The sequence below is a fragment of the Trichechus manatus genome, unplaced genomic scaffold, assembly GCF_000243295.1.
Source record: "Trichechus manatus latirostris isolate Lorelei unplaced genomic scaffold, TriManLat1.0 scaffold00033, whole genome shotgun sequence".
Lineage (NCBI taxonomy): Eukaryota > Metazoa > Chordata > Mammalia > Sirenia > Trichechidae > Trichechus > Trichechus manatus.
Window position 1 is genome coordinate 9,193,266 of NW_004443969.1, and position 15,847 is coordinate 9,209,112.

Below are 15,847 nucleotides of genomic sequence, written 5' to 3' on the forward strand. Positions count from 1 at the left end.
GTTGTCAGAAAAATACTGCAATTACCAACTTCTTGGGCTGGGTATTTTGCTTACCTAATGAGGAAATATCTTGGTCTTAACATTTTGATCTTAAACTTATGTAGATGCTTAGTTTGTTAGATACATTTCTTTGAAGTAAAATTGATCATTGTTTTTATTACAAGTCTATTACTAGCTCTGCAGTTTACCCCTCTGTAAGGAACTCTCAATTCTCAATATTTGCTTCTTAGGGTTTTTCAGCTTTATGGTGATGTTAACCGAATTTGAGACTATCCAAAAAGCTTTAGGTTTTTCTTTTTTATCCATATGAATATGAGCAGAAAAAGTAACACGACATACAAAAATCACACATCGTTTAAAGATTTGTTAAAATATGCGAGCAAATTGATTTTACTATTTTAAAATATTTTTATATTTTCATTTTTGAATAAAGGGAAAGTGTGAAGTTCTCAAACATCCTTCTATTCCACTTCTTGAGATAATTACATAACAGTAATTGCTATGGATGCTAGCAAAATTTTAAGGTAAAATAAGCTGGATATAGCTATAGCGGGAATTAATTTGCTCTACCAAAAAGAAAGCTCTACAGGGTACTTCTGAGCTCTGATATTCTGTTCCTTAATTCTTTGATTTAGAAGTATTTACTAAGTACCAAGTGCTATCTTCTGTGTGCCACGTGTGAGAAATAGTAAACAAAATAAGATCCTTGTTGCCATAGAAAGTAAATTCTAGCGAAGTAGAGAAGTAATAAATGAGATTAAAATTTTAGATGCTAAATTCTATTTTGAGATTTCAGTTGGGTAGTGTAACACATGGGGTCACCATGAGTTGGGGGGCCAACTCAACAGCAGCCAACAAGAAAAAAAAATGTATTTAAAGTAGGTAGCATACTGCCAGGCACGTGTTGTTGGTTGTCACTGAGTCAATGTGACAGAGTAGAACTGTGCTCCATAAGGTTTTCTTGGCTGAAATCTTTACAGGAGTACATCGCCAGGTCTGTGTTCCAACCACCAACCTTTTGGTTAGCAGGTGAGTGCTTAACCTTGCTCGTGTAGTAGGAGCTAAAGAAGTGTTAGCTGTCTTTAACTTTTTTCTCCCTACTGCGGTTGTTAAGGAGCCCTGGTGATGCAGTGGATAAGTGCTTGGCTGCTAACCAAAACGTCTGCGGTTCAGACTCATAGCCGTTCTGCAGGAGAAAGATGTGGCAGTACCCTGGGGGACAAAATTGCCCCAAATTGAGAGCCACTGTATAGCTTTGTAGTACATCCTGAAGTCAGTTAGTATAACAGTTATTATAAATCCTCTAGCTTTTGTTATTTGACCAAGATTGTTTTGTCTACTCTAGGTCCCGTGTTTCCATATGAAATTTAGAATAAATTTATCAATTTCTGTAAAAAGGATTATGACCATGCTGGATTATGATAGTAATTGTATTGAATTTATAGATTACTCTGGGGAGAAGTGAGATTTTAACAGTCTCGAAACTTCCATCATGAACGTGGTATACCTCTCCAATTCCTTAGGTTATCTTTAATTTCTCTCAGCAACGTTTTGTAGTTTTCATCGTAGAAGTCTTGTATGACATTTGTACGTTTACTACTAGATATTTTATGTTGTATGATATAATTGTAAATGGAATTGTTTTAAAATTTTATTTCTAATTGTTCTCTGCTAATACACAGAAATATGATAAAATTTTATGTATTGACTTTGTATCCTGAGAGCTTACTAAATTTACTCATTATTGATAGCCTTTTTTTGTTGATTCTTTTGCATTTTCTACATTAATAATCACATCTACACATAGAAACAGTTTTACTTCTTTCAATTTTTTTGTCTTTCTTATTCTTGTACTAACCATGTTCCTCAGTAAAATGTTGAATAGATGTGCTGAGAGTGAACGCCTTTGCTTTTCCAGTCTTGGGGTGGGGGGGTTGTTCAGTGTTTCAATATTAAATGTTCAGTTTTCTGTGGATACCGTTTATCAGAGTGAGGAAATTCTTTTCTGTTCTTAGTTTGCTGAAAGTGTTTTTGTTTTTGTTTTCTTTAATCATAAATGAGTATTTAATCGTCAAATCTTATTTTGCATCTTATGAGAAAATCATACGTTTTTTCTTTTTTATTCTGTGAATATGATGAATTATGTTGGTTGGTTTTTAAATGTTAAACCAACCTTGTATTCCTGGGATTAATTCTGCTTGGTCATGATGTATTGTTGTTCTTATACACAGCTGAATTCTGTTTGCTAATATTTTGTTAAAGATTTTTGCTTCTGTTCATGAGAGAGATTGTTCTATAATTTGCTTATAATGTCTTTGTTAGGTTTTGGTATCAGGGTTATGGTGGCCTCAAAATAAGTTTGGAAGTGTTTGTTTCTCCTCTGTTTTCTGAAAGACTGTGTAAGACTGGTATTGTTTCTTCCTCAAATGCTTGCTAGAATTCAGTACTGAAACCATCAGGGCTTGGGATTTGCTTTGTGGGTAGGTTTCTGGTAACAAATTCCATTTCCTCAATAGATTATCTGACTATCCATTTTGTGTTTTGCCTTATCAGTTTTGTTTTGTTTCTCAAGGAATTTGTCCATTTCACCTAAATGTCATTTGTTTCCATAAAGTTGTTTATATATTTCATTATTCTTTTGATGTCTTCAGTGTGTAGGGGATATGCCTCTTTCATTCTATAATTATGTTGGTAGTTTGTGTTCTTTATTATTTTTTTCTTTCAGTCTTGCTGAACAGTTTATCAATTTTGGTAATCAGTTCAAAAACAAACTTTTGGCTTTTGAAATCTGTTTTTATTGATTTCTATTCTTTATAATTTTCCTTTTCCTACATCTTTGGGTTTAATTTGCTCATTTTTTAGTTTCTTAAAGTAGAAGTTAGATCACCAATTTTTAAGCCATTTTCTAATGTGAGCATTTAAAGCTATATAAATCCTGCTTTAGTTCCATTACATGAATTTTGATAATTTTGTGGTTTCTTCATTGACCTTTGGGTAAAAGTATGTTATTTAATTTCCAAATATTTGGAGCTTTTCTAAATATCTATTACTGATTTATAATTTAATTTTACTGTGATTAGAGAACATACTTTATAAAATTTTAGTCTTTTTAACTTGTTTTATGCCCTAGAATGGTTTTTATCTTGGTGAACATTCTATGTGCACTTGAAAAGACTATGCATTCTCAATGTTGGGTGTAGTGTTTTGTAAATGTAAATTAGGTTAAGGTGGGTGATTGTGTTCTTATTTTCTGTATCTTTATGATTTTTTTTTTTCCTACTTCTATCAGTTGAGGAAGGTATATTAAAATCTCCAATTGTAAATTTGTTTATTTCTCGTTCAGTTCTGTCAGTTTTTACTTCTTCTATTTTTGGGCTCTGTTGAGTGCATATACATTTATGATTTTTATGTATTCCTGATGTGTTGACTCTTTTATCATTATAGAAGTATCATTTTCTGTCTTTAGTAGTATTTCTGGTCTTGAAGTCTGTCATGGATTGAATGTGTCCACCAAAAATATCTGTCAACTTGACTAGGCCATGATTCCCAGTATTCTGTGATTGTCCACCATTTTGTCGTCTGTTGTGATTTTCCTATGTGTTGTAAATCCTTTCTCTATGGTGTTAATAAGGTAGGATTAGTGACAGTTATGTTAATGAGGCAGGACTCAATCTAGAAGGTTACATTGTGTCTTAAGTGACTCTCTTTTGAGATATAAAAGAGAGAAGTGAGCAGAGAGATGGGGGACCTCATGCCACCAAGAAAGCAGTGCCAGGAGCAGAGTGCATCCTTTGGGCCTGAGGTTCCTGCAATGGGAAGCTCCTCGACCAGAGGAAGATTGATGACAAGGACCTTCCGCCAGAGCCGACAGAGAAAGCCTTCCCCTGGAGCTGGTGCCCTGAATTCAGACTTCTAGCCTTCTAGACTGAGAAAATAAACTTCTGTTTGATAAAGCCATCCACTTGTGGTATTTCTGTTACAGCAGCAGGGGATAACGAAGTCTCATTGTCTGATAGTATATATAGCTACTCCAGTTTCTTTTGGTTACTCTTTGTGGCATATCTTTATTCATCTTTTTACTTGCAACCTGTTTGTATTTTTGTGTTTATAGTGCGTGTCTTATAGATAGCATGGTTCTTGCTTTTGTACCTAGTCTGACAATCTATCTTTTGTTTGGAGTGTTAAGTACATTTATTTATTTATTTAGATACCAGCTTCATGGAGATATAATTCATATACCACAACATTCACCAATTTAAAGAGTACGGTTCAGTGGTTTTTAGTATATTGACAGGGTTGTACAGCCATCACCACAACCTATTTTCATCACTCCAAAAATAGAAATCCTGTACCCTTTAGCTATCACTCCCCCAATGCTCCATGACCCCCCTCCCTTCCTATTTCTGCTCCCTCTCCCTTTCCCTAGGCAACTACTAACCTACTTTCTGTGTTTATAGTTTCTCCTATTCTGGACATTTCATTTAAATGGAATCATATACTATGTGACCTTTTATAACTGACTTCTTTCACTTAGCGTAATGTTTTCAGGGGCCATCCATGTAGTACGTATGTGCACATCATTCCTTTTAACTGCCAAATAATACTCTTTTGAATGGATACCACATTTAATTTACCCGTTTATCAGGTAGTTAATATTTAGGTCATTTTTATTCTTTGGCTGTTACTAATAATGCTGCTCTGAATGTTTATATACAAGTTTTTACATGGACATATGGTTTCATTTCTCTTGGGTACTGGAGTGGAATTTCTGAGTCAAATTGTAACTGTATGTTTAACCTTTTGAGGACCTACCAGACTGTTTTCCAAAGTGGCTATACCATTTTACATTTCCATCAGCAGTTTATGAGGGTTTTAATTTCACCACATCCTTCTCAACACTTGTTATTATCTGTCTTTTTTATTATAGCCATTCTAGTGGGTATGAAATAGTATCTCATTGTGGTTTTCAGTTGCATTTCCCGGATGACTAATGATATTGAGCATCTTTTCATGTGCTTACTAGCTATTTGTATATCTTCTTTGGAGAAGTATCTGTTCAGATCCTTTGTCAATCTTTTAATTGGGTTATTTTCCTTTTATTATTGAGCTGTAAGAGTTCTTTATATATTCTAGATACAAGTTCCATATCAGATACATAATTTGCAGGTATTTTCTCCCATTCAGTGAATTGTTTTTTGACTTTTCTTGATAGTGTACTTTGAAGCACAAAAGTTTTTAATTTTGATGAAGTCCAGTTTATCCAATTTTTCTTTCGTTGCTTGTGCTTTTGGTGTCATATCTAAGAAACCATTACCAAATCCAAGATCATGACGTTTTTACCCCTATGCTTTTTTCTAAAAGTTAAGTATATTGATTTTTTTAAATTATTGTTGAAAATATACATAGTAAAATATACACTAATTCAACAATTTCTCCATGTACAATATAGTGACGTGGATTACATTCTTCAAATTGTGCAGCCATTCTCACCCCCCCTTTTCCAGTATGTTCTTTCCCTGTTGACATAAACTTGTTTCCCCCTAAGCTTCCTGTCTAACTTTCGAGTTGCTGTTAATTTGATTCCATATAGTAAGTTTTTTAAAAGAGCACAATGCTCATGATGGAAATTCTTTACTAGTTAAGCTAGACTGTTGGGTTTAAAAAAAGTTTTGGGGGATATTTTTGGTTCAGGGTTTCAGGGCAGTAGTCTCAGGGGTTCATCTAGCCTAACTAGCTCCAGAAAGTCTGGATTCCATGAGAACTGAAATTCTGTTTCGTGTTTCCTCCCTTTTGATCAGAATTCTTCTGTAGTCTTTGATCAAAACATTCAGTAATAGTAGCTGAGCACCATCCATTTCTTCTGGTCTCATGGTAAAGGAGGCAATTGTTTGTGGAGGCAGTCATCCACATATTCCATTTCCCTCTCCTATTCCTGACTCCTTCCTCTGTTGTTCCAGGTGAATAGAGACCAATTGTTGTACCTTGGGTGGCCAAATGCAAGCTTTTAAGACCCCACGCACTACGTAGTGAACTAGGAGGTAGAACGGAAACATGAAACATGATTTTAGGCCAATTAACTGGGGTGTCCCATGAGACTATGACCCTAAACCTCTAAACCAATAAATCAAATCCCATGAGATTTTTTTTTGTTGAGTACATTGATTTTTAATTTAATTATTGACATGATTGTAGTAAGGTGTACCATTTTGCTATTTGTTTTCTATGTTTTTGTCCCCATGTTTCTCTGTGCTTTATTTCCTGCCTTTTTTGTGTTCATCTAATAAATTTTTAGTATTAATGTTTTAATTCCCCATTACCTTTTTAGCTAAAGTCTTTTTTTTTTTTTTAATCTTTATTTTTGATGATTACCCTACAGGTTACAAAGTGCACCTTTAACTTAGATTTAATGTTGAATTACTTCAGGTAAAATATATGGATTTTACAACAGTGTATTTCTATTTATTATCATTCCTTCCCCATCTTTAGTGCTATTTTATTTTATTCTGTACCTTTAAACCCAACAGTATAGTTGCAATTTATAATTTAAACAGTCGTATATATTTCTTAGAAATAAAGATAATAGAAGAAAAGATATGTGTCTGTAGTCCTATTTATTTACCCACATATTTATCACTTTTGGTGCTCTTCATTTGTTTCAGTAGATCTGAGTTGCCATTTCTCTTCAGCTAGAAGAGTTCCCTTAATAATTCTTGTAGTGCAGGTTGGCTGGCTATAAACTGTTTTTGTGTACTTGAAAATATTTTTATCTTTGTATTCGAAGGATAGTTTTGCTGAAGATATCTGACTTGACAGTTATTTTTCTTTCCACTCTTTAAAGATGTAGTCCCATTGTCTTCTGTTCTTCATAATTTCTGATGAGAAGTCAGATGTCATTCATATTTTTTTCTCCACTTTGCTTTTTTCTCTCTAGCTACTTTCAAGATTTTTTTCTTTCTCTTTGTATTTAAGTCATCTAACTATGATATGTAGGTGTGTTTTCTTTGTATTTTTCCTGCTTGGGATTTGTTAATCTTATATATATAAGTTTATTGTTTTTTTCACCAAGTTGGGGACATTTTGGGCCATTATTTCTTCAAATATTTTTTCCACCACATTTTCTACTCGTTTTGTGACTTCACTTATACTTACACCTTTAGACCTCTTAATACTGTCTCACAGATCTCTGAGGCTCTGTTCTCCTTACTCTTTTTTTCTCTCTGTTCTTCAGATTGGATAATTTCTATTGATTTATCTTTGAGTTCATTTACTCTTCAGTTTCCAATTTGCTATTAAGTACTTGGTGTATTTTTTCCATTCAGTTATTAAATTTTTAGGTCTAGAATATTTATTTGGCTCTTTTTTATAATTTCCTATTCTCCGAGATTCCTCATCCCTAAATTTGTTTTGAGAATATTTCTTTTTGTTCTTGAGCATATTATAATTGGTCTAAAGGTCTTGTCTTCAAATTGAAACACTTAAGTCTTTTTTTGGGTTGGTTTCTATTGACTGTATTCTTTCTAGTATAGGTCACATACTTTTTCTGGGTTTTTTGTTTATGGCATGTCTGTGTGTATCCAGTGATTTTTAATTTTATGTTTACATTTTGAATGAAATGCAGAGACTGGATTCTGTTGTGTTCCTCTGAGGAGTACTGGTTTTTGTTCTAGCAAGCAATTAACTTGGCTGGATTAAAGCTCCATTCTCTTACTACTTCTCATTGGTGGGCAGCAGTTGAAGTCTTATTTCAGCTCCTGCTTTGTCACAGTACCCAGGAGAATCACCTGCACGTGTATGATTCACCAGGTAGCCAAGTTTGGGGCAGAGTTTATGTGCAAAGTTTGGAGCTTACCCACTGTTGTATTCTTCCTTTACAGAATTTACACCTTAACTTTAGAACTGCCTTGCCAGCCTTGAACTCTGTCCTCTGACAGTTGAAGCTGCATCTCTTTGCTGCCCTGAGCTGTGCATAGATTAGAGATTGCCTTAGATCAGCATTTCTCAATGTGCTATTTGAGGGCCCCTGTGGATCCCTGAGACCTTTTGAAGGGTCATCAGGGCTCTCCCTTCTAACAATATTATCTGCGTGAGGCCAGATTTTCTTCATGTATTTCAATCAAAACACATTAAAGAGAGTTGCAAAAATTTAAAAAAATTCTAATTGTTTGTTTTGGAAAATATCATCAGAGCTTTATTTTAACATGTAATAAGTTTCTTATCATTTTAGTGAATTAATAAATGTTATATATTTTTTCTTTTTAATTTCTAATATGGAGTCGTTAGTAATTTTTAAGAGTATGATAGGATCCTGAGACCAAAAAGTTTGAGAACTCTTGCCTTAGACAAAAAGCTACAAACATTCTCATCAGATACACTTCCTCTCTTTCGTGGACATCCTTTCTAGTTTCTGTCTGCATTTGGTTGCTTTCCAGAGCCTTGAAAAATTGTGTTTTCATCCAGATTTTGTACTTTTTATTTGTGGGAGGGTTAATCTGACCAAGCTCCTTTGCCGTTACCAGAAGCTTGAAGTGCTGGGAAATGATTTTAAGAGGGGAATAAATGGCAATTACTGAGCATCAGCTATGGTACCATGCACTTCAATAGGGACTCCGCCTATTAACCTATTTAATCCTTAGGCAAATTTCAGTAATGAGACAGTAACCTGTGTTTTGTAGACAAGAAATGAGGCTTTGTGTGATTTTAGTTATTTGCTCAATACCATTCTACCAGTAGGTGGAATAAGCAGAATTAAATGTAGATCTTGCTTGCCTTCAAAACCCGTGTTTCTATTTTACTCAGAGTGAGTATTAGAATAGGTTGCTAAGGCATATTTTGCAATTTTACTGTCTTGAGGCTTAATAAAATAGATGAAAATCTAGAGTGGTATGGGTATGATTCAGCTTGAAGGCAGGGGAATTAAGTAAATGACCTTTTAAATTCCTTTTAAGCTTGTATATGGTCCATGTAACTAGCAAAAATTAAAAGTACTCTATGAGATGTTAAGTTTGGTTATGTCATGGTCTTGAAATACACCTGTTTGGTCCGTGTTACTGACTCTTATCCCACTGAAAAATTTATGGATGAAGAATCATTAACTTCAGAATGTTAATAGAAAAATAATGACCACAATGGTATTGAAATGAGTTCAGATTTTTCATACCCTCTCCATAGATCGGAATGACATTTACTGCTACTTTTATTACTTAAAGTTCATATGGCAAATTTAAAATAACTTTGAATTATAGGTTTTCACTAGTTTGAAAAACTTTCCGAACTAAGTTAGAATAACAAGGCAAACTTGGGACTGATATTAGCATTATAAGAAATTTAGATCACTTTATTTACATTCTCATAGAACATTTTAAGTGTTTTATGGATATTGTGGTGAGGAGAAGAACCCTGGTGGCACAGTGGTTAAGCACTCGGCTTCAGCAGTTTGAACCCACCAGCCACTCCGCGGGGGAAAGATGTGGTGACAGTCTGCTTCTGTAAAGATTACAGGCTTGGAAACCCTATGGGGCAGTTCTGCTCTGTCTTATGGGGTCACTATGAGTCGGAATTGACTCTGTGGCAATGGGTTGTTGATGGTGAGGAAGTGGAGATTTTTAAGCTGAAATTTTTGGAAACTACGGACTGATGAGAATGCAGTGTTTCTGAAATGAAGTAAATAAAAATGAAAGCCATATTGAGCTGCCTACAACTTTTTTAGGACTAGGACTGTTTAAGAAAAGGTTTATAGTCTGTTTTGTTTTTTTTTATAGTGACCACAGCAACTTCAGATACTGTGCAGAAGTAAAAAATTTCAGTATTTTATTGTATTTCCTATTGTTACCAATTGGAAGTTTTTGGAGTTTTTTGTTACAGTTTTTATTATTGTAAGATAAAATGACAGGAGATAACATTGAGAGGCAGCATAGCATAGTGGTGAAGAGTAAAACCCAACCTGTTGCCTTCGAGTCAATTCCGACTCGTAGCACCCCTATAGGACAGAGTAGAACTGCTCCATAGGGTTCCCAAGGCTGTAATCTTTACAGAAGCAGACTGCCACATCTTTTCCCAGGTGGGTTTGAATTGCCAGCCTTTTCAGTTAGCAGCCATGCGCTTAACCACTGTGCCGCCAGGGCTGCTTTTGTGGTGAAGAGTGTGGGCCCTAAAGTCCTACTGCTTGTGTTAGAATTCTAGTTCTACTGCTTACTTGCTTTGTGGCACTGGGCTGTCTCAATTAGTTTTAGCCATTGTTACTATTATTTATTTATCTTAATTTTAATTACCTCTTTCTCATAAAGTATTCACAAAATTGTATTTGCTTAAGTGGAGTGGAATATTAAACAAATAAAATTACCTAACACATTTTTGCAATGAAAGCAATTCATTGTTTCCCTAGAGCACCTGGCTGTTCGTGAAAAAAAACTTTATATAATGTGTTCTGACTGAAGTAGCTCAGGTTTAATCTGGAGTACATGAGAGGTATTTGTAGATGTTTTTAGTTCTTTTATCTCCTAGTTCTTATTTTCTTTCGTATATTTTAAGAGATTTTTTGCTTGCAACACATTATTCTTTCAGTGTGATAAGTAACATTTTCAATAGTCATTATGAATTTGACTTTGAACTTAAATTTATTATAGGACAGGTGCCATTAAAGCAAGTAGAATTAAAATATTTCTAAACAAACAAAAAGTGCTAGCCAAAGCCATTTACTCACTTATTTTGTTCTTGTTCTTAATTGCCGTTGAGTCTTTTCCAACTCAGGGCGACTCCCCATGCACAGAGTAGAACTGCTCCATAGGGTTTTCGAGGCTGTGTTCTTTTGGAAGCAGATTGCCAGGCCTTTCTTTCAAGGTGCCTCTGAGTGGGTTGGAACCACCAACCTTTTAGCTAGCAGTTGAGCACTTAACCATTTGTGCCACCCAGGGACTTCATTCACTTGTTTTAGACATTATTTTATATAATAAAATTCTCTATGACATAACTCTAAAGAACAGATATGCTATGTGAGCTGTTTATAAATTAACACTGAATTTCATTCACTTATATCTTAATACTTAGTTTGCTGTAGTTCACATTTTATTATAACAAATGTGACATATTTTTAGCAAACAATAAATTAACAAAGCCATAGTCATTTATGGAGGATTTTTGCCAATTGAATCTCTATTACTATGACTTTTAAACTTTTTTCTCCTGTAGCATACAAACAGAGGTTATGACCCAGTACCATTAGTAGTAGTTCATTTGCTAATTCATTTATTACATACACATGACACATTGCCTAATACATTGTAAGTGCTTAAAATGTTTGCTGATCAGTTAACTCCCCAGAATATGTGAATAACCCCTTGAATTTGTCATGTTCACCATTTTACCATAAATAAAATATACAGTGAAACCTGTGAGAACATGAACTCGGTGGGACTGCCTTGTTTTTCCGGGTCTTGCAAGTTTTCTGCCTTTGACAGGGCGCAGTCTTACCAATTTTCTGTCAACACACTATTAGTGGAAAATATTTGCGTTTTCCTTCTCTGACAAGTTTCCGCCTTACGCAGGTCCCGGCTTTTGCAGGTTTTACTGTACTGTGTACAAGGCTCATATTTAATTGCCTGGGGTTTTTGTTAAAATACAGTGATAGTGCAACTTTAAAATAATTTTAGTAATGGTAGAAAGTTTTTTCTAGATGGTCTGGTACATTTTTCTCCTTTGATTTACTAATCATTATTCTACTGAATTTTATATATACTATAATCAGCAAGTTTTATGGATGAGTTAGTTTTGAAAATTCACTTGTAAAAATGGTTGTAGAGAATTTCTATTGCATTTTTCCATAGGAGGGAAATATTTAAAATACTTACATTTCCAGAGTAGCACACAAAAAAAGCCTTATTAAATTTTTCTTCCTACTTCTGGGGTATGTCTTTTTCAGCCACTTCCTTTTGTTCATTTGTTTTATTCATTCATTCATTCATTCGTAGAGTGCCTACTACATATCAGGAATTGTTCCCCCACTTCCAAGACAACCTTTCCCCACTACCTTCCGTCACCTTCAAGTTAAGTCTTTTACCCCTTTGCTGCACAGTCATTTTATTCAGCTCTCAGCTGTCAGTGTTCTCTCTACTCCTCCCTCCATCAAAGGCATAACCAGTGACTTGGAGCTGTTCAGGAGGTTAATTCCCAGCCAGATTTCTGAACTCAGTTGTGTAGGAAAATTATAATGGAAGTTAGGTTTTTAGCATATTATTAGAATTAGAGTTTATCTTAAGGTTTAGTAAGGAAACAGAACCAGTGAGATAGATGGACAGATGGATGGATGGACGGATGATGGAGAAGGAGAGAGAGGTATTTACTTCAAGGAAATGGTTCATGAAGTTGTGGGGACTGACAAGTTCCAAATCCTTAGCTCAGGCAGTAGGCTGGAGACGTCTGCTGACTCATGGGACTGTCGGGCTGGCAAGTCAAAAATCTATAGGTAAGAGAGAGAGAGAGTCACCATACCCCCTTGGGCATGCCCCTTTCAGCTGATTAGTTGATCACATCACACAACTAACTGGTTAATCACATCATCAGATCACATCGTGGAAGGTCATTATATAACATTATATTACATTACATTAACATTAATTGCGTTACATTACACTGTGGAACAGCAACCAGTCCAGTGGCCAAACCACTGGGAATCATAGCCTAGCCAAATTGACACATAAAATTAACCATTACAGTGTTCCACCACTTTAAAGAATAAATAGGTTTTTGTGCACAGAGGAACTTCACCATATAATCAGAGTTCTTAACTGAGGGTCTTAGGTCCTTTTAAGTTGTGTTGTTGTTAGTTGCTGCCGAGTTGATTGCAATTCATGGCGACCCCATGTGTGCAGATTAGAAGTGCTCCATAGGGTTTTCAAGGCTATGTCCTTTTGGAAGCAGACCTGTCTTCTGAGGCGCCTCTGGGTGGGTTTGAACTGCCAACTTTTCAGCTAGTAGTTGAGCACTTAACCTTTTGTGCCACCCAAGGACTCTGCTTTAAGATGTATGCATGCTTAATTTTGAATGTGAATATGCATAATTTTCTTGGGAGATGATCCATAGCTTTCATCAGATACTCAAAGGAGCCCATGACTCAAGAAAGTTAAATAAAACCTGTTGTTTTACGTTTTATTTTGTATACATTTATTTATTATTTCTAAAGTAAATGTGTTTGGTTTTGGTGGAATACATATCCAAAAGCTTACTTGAACATGAACTTTTGGGACAGTGTATCATGGAGACTACAAGTCTCTGTGTGGTAGCAAGAGGAAACCATAGCTTCTGTGCACTCACATCTGCCTTAGAGCCTCCCCAGTATGATCACTGGGCTGTAGTCCTTTCTTACTGCCTTTTTTGCTAGCCTTCTCCTACTTCTGCCCTCTCTACCTTCTCTTTCCCATTTATTCTCTCTCCTTTCCAGTGTATGCAGAGGAATCCTCCTAAACGGATGTTGCCATTATGTCACAGGCCGGCACAGAAGCCTTCAGTGGCTCTCTGCTGCCTCTGGAGTGACGTCTAAACTCTTAGGAGTCATATTCCTAGGCCTCTGTGGTCAGATCTCTTATTTTTCTTCACTTCTCTATAGGAAACTTCAGTTAAATTGGGGTATTTGTTCGTTAAATATGCCATCCAATTTCCAGCCTCAGAGCCTTGTTTGTTCTTCCTTACTGTACCCCTTAAAAGCTAACTGGGAACCACTTTTCTGCATGAATCCATTTCTGACTCACTTAATTGGCACTTATCTAACCATCTCCTTAGGTTCTGATTCACTGATTGTTCTTTCTGCTCATATGGTTCTTTCCACTAGAGATTAAGGCATATATATGTATGTATGTATGTATACACCCACACACGCATACTTTTTTTTCCCCTTAACCTCTAATGGAAAGAGCAGGACCATGCTGGGTCAAATTCTAGCTTCATCGCTTACTGATATGGTAACCTTGGACAAGTTTTTTAATCTCTGAACCTTTTTCTCATCTATAAAAGGGGGTGGTATTATATCACAGTTTTATGAGATTGTATATATTCCCATACGTACGTACATAAATACTTATGCATTAATTACTTGGCTTCGTAGGCACTCAGTAGATAGTAGTTTCTATTCTTAAAAGCAAGGAGTGAATCCATACAGTCTGCTTTTACGTTTTAAAAGTATTGTAATGAACTTCAGGTATGTGCAAGTGGATTAATTAAAAATCCTTGGCAGGTGTATATATATGTGATATGTATCCAAACAGATGAGAAATTCATATACACAGATAAAGAGGTCAGATCAGACAGAAAACACTAGGACTTAAATTGCAAGCCAAGCTGGCTCAGAAAGGAATGTAAGGTTTGACTGATAAGGTAAGCCCGAGTTCCATTAGAGCTGAGTGCCGTACGTGGCGTTAAGGGTACTTTTTCCTGTAAAGAAGACTTACGAGTGGTGCAGATGGTTTGTGCACTACTACTAACCTAATGACATTTTGAACCCATCCATCGTGCCGCAGAAAGAAAGGCATGGTGGTCTACTTCTGTAAAGTTTACAACCACAAAAACCCTATGGAGCTGTTCTACTCCATAATACATGCGGTCACCGTCAGTCAGAATCAACTCGATGACAGCGGGTTTGGGTTTTTGTGGTTATTTGTGTCGATATATCTTTATCTCTTCTTGAATCTACCTGGCTGTGTCTCTTCCCTGAGTATTAGCCTGTTACATTGGGTCTAGTTCTTCACTTATCGTTGGCTGTGTCTCTTTGCAGATTTAGGTTTATAGAAAAATTGTGCAGAAAGTACAAAACGTTCCCATATAACTCTTTCACACCTGCAAATGTTTCTCCTATTATTGACATCTTGCATTCATGTGGTACATTTGTTATATTTGATGAGTCAATGTTGATACATTATTATTAACTAAAGTCCATAGTTTACATTACAGTTCATTCTTTGTGTTGTACGCAGAATGTCATGTGTCCACCATTTCAGTATCAGAATAGTTTCACTGCTGTAAAAATTCTGTGTTCCACCTAATCATTCCCCCTACCCCTTGCAACCACTGATCCTTTTTTTTTTTTAATTTTTATTATGTTTTTAATTGTACTTCAGGTGAAGGTTTACAGAACAAATAGTTTCTCATGAAACAGTAGTACACATATTGTTTTATGACATTGGTTAACAACCCCAGGACATGTCAACCCTCTCCCTTCTCGACCTTTTTTTTCTTTGAAAATATACATAGCCAAAGATACACCACTTCAAAAATATCTGCATGCACAGTTCATTGACATTGACTACGGTCTTCCAATTGTGCTGCTATTCTCACTTTAGATGAAGGTTTACAGAACAAAATAGTTTCTCATAAACAGTACACATGTTGCCCTGTGACAATGGTTAACAACCTCACTACACATCAACACTCTTCTTACTCAGCCTTGGGTTCCCTATCACCAGCTTTCCTGTCCCCTTCTGCTTTCTAGCCCTTGTCCCTGGACTGCTGTGCCTCATTAGTCCCATTTGGTTTTATGGGGCTGTCCAATCCCCGGCTGAACGGTGAACCTTGGAAGTGACTTCACCACTGAGCTATAAGGGTGTCTGGGGGCCATACTCTCGGGGTTTCTCCAGTTTGCTTTAGGCCAGTAAATCTGGTCTTTCTTGTATGTGTTAGAATTTTGTTCTACATTCTTCTCCAGCTCTGTCCAGAACCCTCTGTTGTGATCCTGGTCAGAGCAGTCAGTGGTGGGAGCCGGGCACCATCTAGCTGTACTGGACCCAGTCTGGTGGAGGTCTTGATAGCTGTGCTCCATTAGTCCTTTGGACTAATCTTTTCCTTGTATCCTGTTCTCTTCATTCTC

At 35.9% G+C, this 15,847-nt stretch overlaps 1 protein-coding gene across 1 annotated transcript in view; it reads left to right on the forward strand.

Moving 5' to 3' along the window:
- The window catches only part of RAB3GAP1 (RAB3 GTPase activating protein catalytic subunit 1), a 95,617-nt gene that overhangs the window by 5,521 nt on the left and 74,249 nt on the right, over positions 1–15,847 (forward strand). The gene's annotated exons all lie outside the window — the stretch shown is intronic.